Source organism: Octopus sinensis, linkage group LG24 (genome assembly GCF_006345805.1).
Source record: "Octopus sinensis linkage group LG24, ASM634580v1, whole genome shotgun sequence".
Lineage (NCBI taxonomy): Eukaryota > Metazoa > Mollusca > Cephalopoda > Octopoda > Octopodidae > Octopus > Octopus sinensis.
In genome coordinates, this window is record NC_043020.1 from 26,246,343 (window position 1) to 26,261,342 (window position 15,000).

Genomic DNA, 15,000 nt, shown 5'->3' on the forward strand with positions numbered 1-15,000 from the left:
TAAGTGACAGGGACATAAACACACCAGCATCGGTTGTCAAGCAATGCTAGGGGGACAAACACAGACACACAAACACACACACACACATACATATATACATATATACGACGGGCTTCTTTCAGTTTCCGTCTACCAAATCCACTCACAAGGCTTTGGTCAGCCCGAGGCTATAGTAGAAGACACTTGCCGAAGGTGCCACGCAGTGGGACTGAACCCGGAACTATGTGGTTGGTAAGCAAGCTAATAACCACACAGCCACTCCTGTGCCTATATGGGGAGAATTAACAAAAAAAACAAAAGACGAAGACAGGTGGTGTATGTATGTATGTGTGTGTGTATAAGAGAAGAGTGTGTTTTGTGTGTGCTGCTAGTTGCATGTATGTGCACACACACACACGTGTATGTATGTATGCGCGTGTGTGTGTGTACTGAAGCATGGGTGTGTATTTCTGCATGAATAAATAAGACTAAATCAGTAATTTAAAATTCAAAATTACATAAAAAATATAAAAATTCTCACGAGAATCCTGATTTGTTTAAACATTTTGTGTTTTTCTTTTTGAGTGGTTATATTTTTATTTTCCTCTTTAATTAAATTTAATTAAAAACTTCACCCAAGAACATTGTTGCCTCGTTAAATCTAAGAATCCTATTTGCTTACTAAATTTCCATTGACTTTATTTAATTAAATGCTGTGTAACATGGTATGTGATAGTTCGAGCCAATAATGAAGTTCCTACGTGGTCATAGAATCTGCTAGAAACAACAGCCAAATCTCTTTCAAGCCATCATCATCATCATCATCATCATCATTTAGCGTCTATTATCGTTTGAAACTGGTAAACGGAAGAGCGGCACCAAGTTCCAATCTGATTTCATATGGTGTCTGTGGCTGGATCCCTTTTCCTAATGAATGCCAGCCACTCCCAGACTGTAATTGGTGCTTTTTATGTGCCACTGGCACAGGTGCCAGTAATGTGACACCGGCATCAGTCACAACTACGATTTCCCTTGGCTTGAAAAGTCTTCTCAAGCCTATCCTTTTTTCTTTACTACCCACAAGGGGGCTAAACATAGAGGGGACAAACAAGGACAGACAAATGGGTTAAGTCGATTACATCGACCCCAGTGCATAACTGGTACTTAATCTATCGTCCTGTATTTTCTTTTACCCGATGCCAGGAACTTTTCAGCACCCCTTGTATGTATATATGATATTGACTGTGGCCATGCTGGAGCACTGCCTTTAGTTGAGCAAATCAACTCTAGGATTTATTCTTTGTAAGCCTAATACTTATTCTATCAGTCTCTTTTGCCAAACCACTAAGTTACGGGGATGTAGACACACCAGAATCGGTTGTCAAGCGATGTTGGGGGAGGGGGATAAACACAGACACAAACATATACACACATGTACATATATATATATATATTTATTTATATATATATATATATATATATATAAGCAGCAGAAATTTCAACAAAACCTGTTACTCTGAGTTTCCTGTTGCCGTTCATCGGACAGTTTTTGCTAGAAAAAAACTGTCTGATGAATGGCAACGGGAACTCAGAGTAACAGGTTTTGTTGAATTTTCTGCTGCTTTAAATAAAGCATATTATTCTACCACTGGTATTTGAGTACTCTTTTTTCTACCTTGTTTCACATTTGTGTGTTTACTCCGGTATATATATATATATAAAGTTAATCCAAACATGAAAGCACAAAAAACACAACAACGCGAGGACGTGGAACAAATATAGTGTTATTGGACGCTTAGGAAAGAAGGAAAGAAGGAGGGTTTAACGTTTCGAGCGGAGCTCTTCGTCGGAAACATAGGAGAAGGAAAGATCCAGAGAAGGGAAGACAGAGGAAAAAAAATCGCCATATATATATATATATATATATGATGGGCTTCTATCTATCCATCCATCCACCTTTCTCTTTCTTTCACTGTTTCTCTCTTCTTTGCCCTCTTCTCTCTTTCTCTATCTCTCTGTCTTACTCCCTCCCTTCACTATGTTTTTTCTCTCCCCCTCTTACTCTGCCTTTCCCTTCTTTCTTGTCCTCCCCCTTCTCTCTCTCTCTATTCACTTATACTTTTCCTCTTATCTCTCTTTGTCTTTCTATACACCCAGGACTCTAGCTTTCTTTCTCCCCCCCCCCTCTCTCTCTCCATTCTTTCTCCATTCTCTCTCCCTTTCTCCCCACCTCTCTTCCTCATTCTATCTCTCTTCCCCCCCCCCCCCCTCTCTCTGTCAACTAAAAAGTCAATCTAATACTCTCTTACAAAAACTTCTTTCTCCAAAAATTTCCTGACAATCTTCCAATGTTCCAACGTTCCAATGTTCCATCTGAACAAAAGAAAGATCAGTGTCGGTGTAGATGGGGGTGGGCCAGGTATGATTGATGGGTGGCAGGAGAGATGACAGAGTCGGTCTTTTTATCTTTTTAACGATAATTATATATAATTAGGGGTAATTTGCTCTGTAAGTTTTGGTTTTTATTTCAGAGAAATTTGCATATTCTAACTCTTAAATGAGTGAAGGAAGAGGGAGGGGGAGCTGTGTGTGTGTATGTGTGTGTGTGTGTATGTGTGTGAAAATATTGTCTGTATGTGTGTGTTTGGAGACACACATGAGCATTCAAGCATATGCAAATAATAATATACACATAATCACACACACACGCATATATATATATACACACACACACACACACACATATTATATATATATAGAGAGAGAGAGAGAGAGAGAGCTAAAAGTGCCAGAATCCAGAGAAAGTGTGTCTGTGTGTATATGTTTATGTGCTTGTGTGTGTATATGTATATACATACACACACACACACACACAAATATATATTTTTTATATCAAAGTGATATATATACAAAATAGTGTATATATATATATATATATATATATACAAAACAATATATATAAGATAGCACATATATGTACAAAACACATATAACCATATAAGATAGTATATATATATATATAATATATATATATACACACAAGCTATATATATATATATGCAAGCTATATATATATATATATATATATAATATAGCTTGTAATGTAAACAAATAGACAGATGGAAAAGAAACGAGGAAATGTGTTTATATATATTATTATATATATATATATACACACACATATATATCATGTGTGTGTTGTGTGTATATGTGTGTTACTTTTGCGTATGCACCAGTTAACATACTCATGTGTGTGTGTGTGTGTGTGTGCACCTAAGTATGTGCATAATAATTGCGATTTAGGAATTAATGTGCGAAGAGAGGAAAATACAAAAGAGTTGTTAATGTATATTTAGAATCTATTATTTATAATAATAGACAACAGCCTTCACTATTGCATCCGTGTGTGTGTGTGTGTGTGTGTGTGTGTCTATTATTCATAATAGACAACAACCTTTGCAACTTCTTCCTCCTCCTCTTCCCGCTACTCTGCCTCTACTTTCACTTTTATTTTGAATTGCTTGTGAGCGAGTGGTGTATATGTATATCCCTGTGTGTGTCTGTATGGATGTGTGTGTGTATATATATATATATGTGTGTGTGTGTTTATATTTGCATGTGTGTGGTGTGTGAATGTGTTTGTGTGAGAATATATATCCATGTGTGGATGTGTATATTCCTCTGTACATCCCTCTGCGTGTGTGCATATATTCCTCCATGCGTGTGTGTGTATCCCTGTGTAAATGCTTGTGCATCCCCTTGTGCATGAGTATCTACATGCGAGTGTGTATTCTTGCGTATGTGCACCTGTGTGGTGTGTGTGCATATGGATGTGTACGTTAGCTTATAAGTGCGGGTGATTTGGAACCATTCTGAAGAATCCAATCATTACTTCCTCATTCACTTTATGCTCCCATTCCACCCTCACCACAGCTCAGCTCATCTCTACTCAGTTCAGCTAAGCTTAGGTCATCTCAGATAAGCCCAGCCCATCTCATCTCAGTTCAGCACAACTCATCTCATCTCGGCTAAGCCCAGCTCAGCTCATCTCATCTCAGTTCAGTCCAGCACAGCTCATCTGAGCCCAGCCCAGCTCATCTGAGCCCAGCCCAGCTCAGCTCATCTCTGCTCATCTCAGCTCAGATCATCTCAGCTAAGCCCAGCTCTGCTCATCTCAGTTCAGCTCAGATCATCTCAGCTAAGCCCAGCTCAGCTCAGCTCATCTCTGCTCAGCCCAGATCATCTCAGCTAAGCCCAGCTCAGCCCAGCTCAGCTCATCTCTGCTCATCTCAGTTCAGCCCAGCTCAGCTCAGATCATCTCAGCTAAGCCCAGCTCAGCTCATCTCTCATCGCTCATCTCATTCAGCCCAGCTCAGCTCAGATCATCTCAGCTAAGCCCAGCTCAGATCATCTCTGCTCAGCCCAGATCATCTCAGCTAAGCCCAGCTCAGCTCATCACTGCTCATCTCAGTTCAGCCCAGCTCAGCTCAGATCATCTCAGCTAAGCCCAGCTCAGCTCATCTCTGCTCATCTCAGTTCAGCCCAGCTCAGCTCAGATCATCTCAGCTAAGCCCAGCTCAGATCATCTCTGCTCAGCCCAGCTCAGATCATCTCTGCTCAGCCCAGCTCAGCTCATCTCTGCTCATCTCAGTTCAGCCCAGCTCAGCTCAGATCAGATCATCTCGCGCTCGACATTCTTTTTTTTAAATCATAATTGTTTCAGCACATTTTTATGCTCATTGGTGAGATGATATAATAAAAATATTGTCTAATCACTATCTATGGATTCTATAGAGTTCTTGATGTATAGCCACTAACTAGAGCATTCTCACTGTATGTTGACATCAGGTAGCCAATAACTGGATGAGCTTTGCATAGCATGCTACAACGTTTTTACCTGGATCTTATTTAACTTATATGTGACTGTGGTAAGAAGTTTTCTTCTCAACCACATGGTTCTGGGTTCAGTTCCTCTGCATGGCACCTTGGGCAAGTATTTTCTACTATAGCCTTGTGTCGACCAAAACCTTGTGAGTGGATTTGGTAGACAGAAACTGAAAGAAGCCTGTTACATATACAGTTGAAATTTACAGAAAGACAAAAGAAGACAGGTGTGTAAACAACAAGCAGGTGTATTAGTTTGATGTCGGGAAAGCGAGAAAGTCTTTTATGTGTGTGTGTGTTTGTGTTTGTCCCCACAACACTGTTTGACACCCCATGTTGGTGCGTTGATATCCCAGTAACTTAACGGGTTGACAAAAAGGACTGATAAAATAAGTATCAGTCTTTACAAAAAAAAATAGTATTGGAGTCAATTTATTTGACTAAAAATTCTTCAAGGCTGTGCCCCAGCATGGCCACAGTCCCATGACTGAAACAAGTAAAAGATGAAAGATATGTGTGCGTGTGTATGTGTATGAAAGTACATGCATGTGTCTGTGTGTTTGTGCGTGTTTTTGTGTGTGTTTGTGTGTGTTGTGTGTGTTGTGTGTGTTGTGTGTGTGTGTGTTGTGTGTGTGTTGTGTGTGTGTTTGTGTGTGTGAAGAATTTTGAGTGTTGACATTCAGTTTTCCAACTAAACCTGCTCCCAACACTGAAAGAAAATATTATTGAAAAGTTTCTCGATAAATGTTACCATCTTTTAAAGTTTCCGAAGTGAGATTCTTTGTCTGAGATGGGTTAAGGAAATGAAGAAGACGAAGAGGAAAAGAGAAAAAGAATATGTGTTTTAAAAATGTGCTTCTTTTTTCATTGGTCAATTGGATGTGCTTAAAAATACAATTCCTCACACACTGCGAAGATAAGTGAGCAAGCAAGGAAATAAGCGAGCGAGCGAATAAAGGAAATGGGCGAGTGAGTGAATGAATGACTGAATGGAGTGAGTGAGGGAGGGAGCGGAATGAGTGAGCGAACGAAGTTGAGAGTTTGGTGTGGTGGAGCGTGGAGTGGCGGTTGCATTGGTACACTCCGCCTTACACTAAACCTTCTCTGACACTTACGAAATGATGTTTTTACAGCAAGTCTTGGCATTTGCCAGGATTGAAATGTCATGTTGTTTTAGCGGAGATCTTTGACGAGCTACTATGAGTGTGGTGGCGCCGGTGGAGGAGGAGGTGGTGGGTGGGTGTGAAGGAGGAGGATGCTTTTAGACAATATTTAGTGTTGCACAATAGCATACTTCTGTGTGTGTGTGTGTGTGTGTGTGTTTTGTCCCCACAACACTGTTTGACACCCCATGTTGGTGCGTTGATATCCCAGTAACTTAACGGGTTGACAAAAAGGACTGATAAAATAAGTATCAGTCTTTACAAAAAAAAATAGTATTGGAGTCAATTTATTTGACTAAAAATTCTTCAAGGCTGTGCCCCAGCATGGCCACAGTCCCATGACTGAAACAAGTAAAAGATGAAAGATATGTGTGCGTGTGTATGTGTATGAAAGTACATGCATGTGTCTGTGTGTTTGTGCGTGTGTTTGTGTGTGTTTGTGTGTGTTGTGTGTGTGTGTGTATGTGTGTTTGTGTGTTGTGTTTGTGTTGTGTGTGTGTTTGTGTGTGTGAAGAATTTTGAGTGTTGACATTCAGTTTTCCAACTAAACCTGCTCCCAACACTGAAAGAAAATATTATTGAAAAGTTTCTCGATAAATGTTACCATCTTTTAAAGTTTCCGAAGTGAGATTCTTCGTCTGAGATGGGTTAAGGAAATGAAGAAGACGAAGAGGAAAAGAGAAAAAGAATATGTGTTTTAAAAATGTGCTTCTTTTTTCATTGGTCAATTGGATGTGCTTAAAAATACAATTCCTCACACACTGCGAAGATAAGTGAGCAAGCAAGGAAATAAGCGAGCGAGCGAATAAAGGAAATGGGCGAGTGAGTGAATGAATGACTGAATGGAGTGAGTGAGGGAGGGAGCGGAATGAGTGAGCGAACGAAGTTGAGAGTTTGGTGTGGTGGAGCGTGGAGTGGCGGTTGCATTGGTACACTCCGCCTTACACTAAACCTTCTCTGACACTTACGAAATGATGTTTTTACAGCAAGTCTTGGCATTTGCCAGGATTGAAATGTCATGTTGTTTTAGCGGAGATCTTTGACGAGATACTATGAGTGTGGTGGCGCCGGTGGAGGAGGTGGTGGGTGGGTGTGAAGGAGGAGGATGCTTTTAGACAATATTTAGTGTTGCACAATAGCATACTTCTGTGTGTGTGTGTGTGTGTCTGTTTGCCTGGCTGCCAGCCTTTACTTAAGTATGTATGTATTTTTATGTATGTACTATATGCCTTTTTAAATGTGTGTATGTGTATATATATATGTGAATGTCTGAATGTGTAATTGTAAGAGTTTGTGGGGTTTTTAAAAAATTTCTTTATCTGTGTGTGAGTGTGTAGATTTCTGTGTCTGTCTTTTGACTGGCGACTCTATGAGTTCTAAATGGTAGAAAAACCCCAATTATACACACACACATACATATATATACACACACACACAGAAAGAGAGAGAGTCATAAATATATTTAAATATATTTCATTGGTAGAATTTTACAAACTGTTTCAAGAGCTGAAACTCTTGTCCCTTGCATCACTTTTGTATTTTGTGTGTATACCACACTTACATGTGTATGTGTGTGTGTAAATATATATATATATATATATTATATATATATATATATATACATACACACACACACTTATATATATACATAAATGTATAAATGTATGCATATACATACATACTGCATATATATACTGGCTCAAGTTTAAATCTCTTCTGCTCTGTGAAGTGTATTCTAAACAGAGAATATGTCTCTCATCTATTAACTATATATATTATATATATATATATATATATATATATATATATAATATATATATATATATATATATAATGGAGGCGCAATGGCCCAGGGGTTAGGGCAGCAGACTCACGGTCGTAGGATCGCGGTTTCGATTCCCAGAGTGGGTCTTGTTAGTGTTTATTGAGTGAAGACACCTATAAACTTCCATGAGGCTCTCGCAGGGAGTGGTTGCAGTCCCTGCTGTATTCTTTTGCCCCAACTTTCTCTCACTCTTTCTTCTGTTGGCTTGCTTGCTTAGCCAGCGGGGTGGCGTCATTTGAAGGCTAAAACAATGCGAAGCGCATTGTGACCAGCAATGTGTAGCAACATCTGTATATATATGACACACACACACACACATACACACATATGTATATATATATATACACACACACACACACACACACACATATATATGTATAGGGAGAGTTTACGAAAAAAACAAAAGACGAAGACAGGTGGTGTACAAAACAAACAGATGTATTAGTATAACGCTCAGGAATAGAAAAGTCTTTTATGTTTCGAGCCTATGCTCTTCTACAGAAAGGGACACAGAAAAAACAAGGAGAGAAAAAAGAGAGAATATATATATATATATATATATATTCACATATATACATACATATATATATACATACATACATACATGCTCACACATATATATATATAAGTATATATAATGTTTAAACTTGTATGAGTTGTGAAAGAGCAGTTGCTGCCGTCTCGCTTGTTTTCCCTCTCTTTTTCTCCTTACTGCCATCCACCTGCCCACTCACATGTTAAGCCTTCTGCCGCCATGCAACTGCAGATATACCATTCACAGAACTACTCTTGTATTTCTGTTTTTGCAACAAACAATGCCACATGACAGATAATGGCTAATGGTCTCTGTGAGAGAGAAAGAGACAGACAGAGAGAATCTTGTCGCTTTAGACTAAAAGTTTTAAGAACATAACAGTTTTGAGTTTAACGAAGAACTTAGCGTTGCAGACACGAAAGAGGAAGAGAAGAATGTGGGAACTGTGCAAGTGCTGCATGCATGCGCTTGTATGAGTGTGTGTGTGTGTGTGTGCGTGTGGCATTTGTCATTGGTGCACTTCTGCGGCATTCTACCTATTGCATTAACCAGAACAGACAGACAGACGTAGAACAGAACAATGTTACAATGCGACTTTAAATGACCGTTCCATATTCTTGGTAACGGTAAATACTTGTCTCTTTCAGTCTCTCTCTCTCTATCTCTCTCTCTTCTGCTTTCTCACTCTCTCTCTCTCTCCTGCTTTTTCTTTCTCTCTCTCTCTCTCTCTTTGTGTCTTCCCTTCGTATATCTCTGTCTTTTTCCTCTTGGTTATGTAGTATACACGCACGCATACATATATATATACATTTACATACATGCATATATTTATACATGTGTGTGTAGTTGTAGATATATATATACATATGTTTACATGTGCTTTTATATATATATATATATGTGTGTGTGTGTGTGTCTATATACATGTGTGTGGGTGGGTGTGTATATATATATACACACACGTATATATATGCATACATATATATATTTATACACCAGCATATGATGTACATACGTGCATACAGACAGATAGATATATGCACACAGTTATATACGTGTTTGTGTATATGTATGTATGTATTTATATATATATATATATATATGTACGTGTGTGTGTCTCTCTCTCTCTATATATATATATACACGCACACACACACACACTCGTATATTCTTTTCCATCTATTTTGTCCATGTCCTTTCAACATTTCAGAACTGAACAAAATGGTATTTCTTGTCACAACCAATGTTATTACAGCTGGTCGGCTGTCATCATCATCATCATCACCACCACCATCACCACCACCACCATCACCTCTACCATCACCACCGTCACCACCACCATTGGCAGTGATTTGGCAGGACTGTTAGTGCTTCCAACTAAAATGCCATTCCACAGAACTGTTGCAGACAAAATGCTTTGCGCCATTCACACCAATTTTTTCTTCCAGTTCTTCACATTCTGTGTTCAAATCCCATCCACGTCAAAATTTTCCTTTCGTCTTCTGTTGGAGATTTTAATAAAATGAATACCAGTCATTTATTTGGGTACAGGTGGTGGTGGTGGTGGTGGTGGGGCTATGGTACGACATTTTTAGCAGAACGTCCAATTTTCAATGGATGGATGTATGTATGGTTCGGATGGAATTCGTTGAGGCAGGTTTTCTACATCGGGATGCTCTCCCTGTCACCAAGCCTTACTTGTTTCCAAGCAAAGTAATTACCATACCATGTATCTCATAGAAGACTGGAAACAAACATTTGTTGTCCTTGTTGCTGGTGCTGATTGAAGTGGTGATGGTATTGGTGTTGCTGTTGGTGATTGTTGTTGTTGTTAAGCAACAAGATGGGTAAGGGTGATTAGGTGATGGTCTAGGGCTTAGGGGTGGGAGACCCCAGACCTTCCAAAAAAAAAAAAACTTTGGTTATCTTGTTGTAGTCGAGGGCTCTTCGTTGACTCCCAACACCACTGGGAGGTGGCCCTCGAAGTCGCTGGAAATGGAGATCTCCAGATCCAAATTCTTGAACGGCTGCTGCTGTTGGTGGTGATGGTGATGGTGGTGGTGATGGTGATGGTGGTGGTGGTGGTCCTTTCACTCTGTCCAGGGTCACCAACGTTGTCCTTTCAGAAGCAGCACCAACAGATGAAACACTCTCACCCTCCCTCTTCATCATCATCATCATCATCATCATGTGACTTTCCTCCTCCTTCTCTCCCTCTCTCTCATTGACAAAGGATAATCAGATTTACTCGTCTTATATATGTATCCTGCTTGCATTTGTCGGTTTTCTATGCCTTTCCTAATGCCAACCACTTTGGATCAATTTGTTCAACAGAAACCCTTCAAGGAAATGCTCCAGCATGGCCACAATGAATCAAGTGAAACAAATAAGGGATAAGAGATAACAATTTCTCTTCGCTTCTGACAGCTTCTGCTGTCAAAACACACACACACACACACACTCTTGTACTGTTTGGACAGCTTTCTTCTGCTACACACACACACACTTCTAATGTTGCTTGTCCAACGTAGGTGCAAGCACACCAGTCAATTAGTCATTCATCCTATGTCTGTCTGTCTGTCTCTCTCTGTCTCTGTCTCTCTCTCTCTGTCCACCTCTGTATCTCTGTTTGTCTCTCTCTCTCTCTATCTATCTATCTATCTCTGTCTGTCTCTTTCACTCTTGCATCATTCATAATCTGATGATTACCTGTCAACCCTCTCTGTTTTTCTCTTTCTTCCTCCTTATCTCTCTCTCTCTCCTTGTAGTTCTGCCGCTCTTTCTACATATATCTCTTCTTCTTCTTCTCTCCTCCTCACTCATAGTCTGCATTTCTGCCATCCTTTTTCTGTCTCTCTATCTTTCTATATATCTCTCTTTCTACATATATATCTCTCTCCCTCTCTCTCACTATCATTCTTTCCCATCCTTTCTAACACCTCACCCCCCCTCTATATATATATATATATATATATCTCCCTCTCTACACATTTCTTTCTCTCTCTGTCTCTCTTTCTCTCTCTCTCGTATTCACAGTTCAATAGTTTAAATTTTCTGCCCTATTAATCTCATCTTTCAAGATTTCTGTTTTCAACATTATTTTAACCAATGAAATATCTGATTAGAGTCACATGACACACGCCTCTCCTTTTTAGTATGTGCCGACCAAAACCTCGTGAGTGGATTTGGTAGATGGAAACTGAAAGAAGCCCATCGTATATATGTATATATATATATATATGTGTGTGTGTGTGTTTTTGTGTCCGTGTCTATCCCCCAAACATCGCTTGACAACCGATGGTGGTGTGTTTATGTCCCCGTAACTTAGCAGTTCGGCAAAAGTGATCGATAGAATAAGTACTAGGCTTACAAAGAATAAGTCCTGGGGTCGATTTGCTCGACTAAAGTTGGTGCTCCAGCAGGGCCACAGTCAAATGACTGAAACAAGGAAAACAGAAAAGAGAAATATATATATATTTTGGAACGTAAAAGCACCCACTACACTCTTGGAGTGGTTGGCATTAGGAAGGGCATCCAGCAGTAGAAACTCTGCCAGATCAAGACTGGAGCCTGGTGCAGCCATCTGGTTCGCCAGCCCTCAGTCAAACCGTCCAACCCATGCTAGCATGGAAAGTAGACATTAAACGATGATGATAATATATATATATATGTATATACATATATATGTGTGTGTGTGTGTATATATATATATATATATATATATATTTCTGTGTGTATGTATATATGATATATGTTGTTTAGCCCTGGGTCATCTCTTCTTGAGTGGACTTATGATGAGAGATATTCTGATCATGACCATCCCAGCATTTTTCTGTCATAGGGTATCAAAGACTACATTATTCAATGTCTTGTATTTTTCCTTCCTTTTTCTTTTACAATTTGAGGGGAGATTCTGCCTGCTATTTCTAGCGATTTGGACGACTGCATAGAGGCACTTTTATGATGTGATGGCATGCATGGTGTTCTGTTTATAAATGTTTATTTGTGTTTGTTTGTGTGCGTGTGTATGTGTTTGTGTCTTTATTTCTGTGTGTATGTATTGCGTCTGTGTTCGTATATGTTTGTGTGTGTGTGTGTGATTCTATGTTTGTGAGTGTGTATGTGTGATTCTGTGTGTGTGTATGTGTGCTTATGTTTCTCACAGTGTACTTGTTTCTGTGTGTATGTGTGTGTGAGAGAGTGTGTATGGTTCTGTCTGCCTGTGTTTGATGTGTGTATATGTGCATGTACATTTCTCTATATGTGTGTGTATATGTATGTTTTTTCTATATATGTGTGCGTGTGTTTTTTGTCTGTGTGTGTGTATGTATTTATATATATATATCTGTGTGTTTGTATGTGTTAGATCTAAAAGACTGATGTGTATCATGTATAAAAAAGGTGCTAAAAAACCATTTTGTGTGCTTGTGGAACTGTGAAAGACAGAGGGTGGGTGGGCGTGGCGGGAAGGGTTTGGCTATTCTTCACAATAAAACTTGTCAAATGACTGAGTGGTGGTGGTGGTGGGGATGTTGTTAGATTTAGGTGGTGGGGAAAGGATTTGGTGATTGGTGCAACATTGGTGAGGTGTTGTTGTTGGTGATGGTGATGGTGGTGGTAGTGTGTCGGGGGAGGAGGTTGGGTGGGAGGGTCAGTGGTGTGACATTGGTGGTGATGGTGGCGGCAATGGCGATGGTGGCGGAGGTGCTGGTGGTGTCATATGATGCTGGTAGCTATACTAATGGGTGAATTATTGAACTAGTTTATTTAGTTGGCTTTTGTAATGGGCTTTTTACCAAATTGTAGCTGTTGTGATGATGATGATGGTGGTGGTGGTTGTGGTGGTAGTGGTGATGATGATGATGATGGTGCTGTTGACAGTGATGATGGCAGCGATGGTTGTAGTGATGATGATCATGTGATTGCCAATAATGTTGATGGTGACATCCATGCTGATAATAATAATAATAATAATAATAATAATAATAATGATAATATTAATGATAATAATAATAATAATAATGATAATAATAATAATAATGGTAATAATAATGATAATAATAATAATAATAATAATGGTAATAATAATGATAATAATAGTAATAACAATGGTAATAATAATAGTAATAACAATAATAATAATAGTAATAACAATAATAATAATAACAATAATAATTATAATAATAATGAGAGAGAAAACTTATATTAAATCTCTGAGCAAGAGATAAACAAAAACGGTACAGGATTGTAAAATATATTTGCCAACTAAATGTGGTGGTTTATAGAGGAAGATGTTACTGTTGTTTTTAGCTCCAGGAAGACCTCCCCTATAGCTGGTTAATGATATACAGTCTGTGTCCAATTAGTATTAGTGCAGGAGGACATTGCTCCCATCTCTAGCCTTACGGGATACACATAGACCGAGGTTTCTGAGTGGTTGCCCATCCTCAGTGTGATGAAGAACTCATTCCACTCTCAAAATATTATATCCTTTTTCTAGTGGACACATTGTTGCTGATCTCATGAATAGAGAGATAAGATATATTAAATCTCTGAGCAAGAGATAAACAGTGTCACTCTTTTACTATTTTACTTGTTTCAGTCATTTGACTGTGGTCATGCTGGAGCACCGCCTTTAGTTGAGCAAATCTTTGTAAGCCTAGTACTTATTCCATCGGTCTCTTTTGCTGAACCGCTAAGTTACGGGGACGTAGACACACCACCATCAGTTGTCAAGCGATGTTGGAGGGACAAACACAGACACACAGAGACACACACACACACACACACACACACACACATATATATACGATGGGCTTCTTTCAGTTTCCCCTCTACCAAATCCACTCACAAGGTTTTGATCAGCCTGAGGCTATAGTAGAAGACACTTGCCCAATGTTCCATGCAGTGGGACTGAACCCGGAACCATGTGGTTCGTAAGCAAGCTACTTACCACACAGCTGCTCCTCAGCCTGTTTCAGTACAGAATCGTAAAATATATTTGCAAACTAAATGTGGTGGTCCTATAACGGACAGTATTACTGTTGTTTTTAGCCCCAGTAAGAGTCTAGAGATGGGAGCGATGACCTCCCTTGCAAATACTAATTGGACACACACTGTGTGTCGTCGTCTGGCTGGAGGAGATAACTTCCTGGGGCTATAAACATCAGTAATATCGTCCTCTATAGGACAACCACATTTAGTTGACATATATTTTTAGAATTATAATAATGATATCTGTTTGTGATGATGAGGTTGTTGGTGATGATGATGATGGTGGTTGTGGTGATAATGTTGATGAAGATATTGCTGCTAATAATAATAATAATGATGATGAGGATGTTGTTAAGGATGGTGGTATTGATAATGATGATGATGCTGATAATGATACAGTTATTATTAACGATGAAAGTGATTAATATTGATGTTAATGATGATAACAGTGCTGTTGTTGCTGCTGCTGCTGATGATAATGGTGATAAATTGATGGAGGTGACAATGAAAGTGATAATGTTGTTGATATGATAATATTGGTGTTGATAATATTGATAATGATAATGTTGATATGAGTTGATGATTATAATGTTGATAATGTTGTTGATAGCAATAATGAT

The 15,000-nt window shown here is 39.0% G+C and overlaps 1 protein-coding gene across 4 annotated transcripts in view; it reads left to right on the plus strand.

Annotated features, from left to right (window-relative positions):
* The window catches only part of LOC115223870 (AF4/FMR2 family member lilli), a 637,026-nt gene that overhangs the window by 119,524 nt on the left and 502,502 nt on the right, over positions 1 to 15,000 (plus strand). The gene's annotated exons all lie outside the window — the stretch shown is intronic.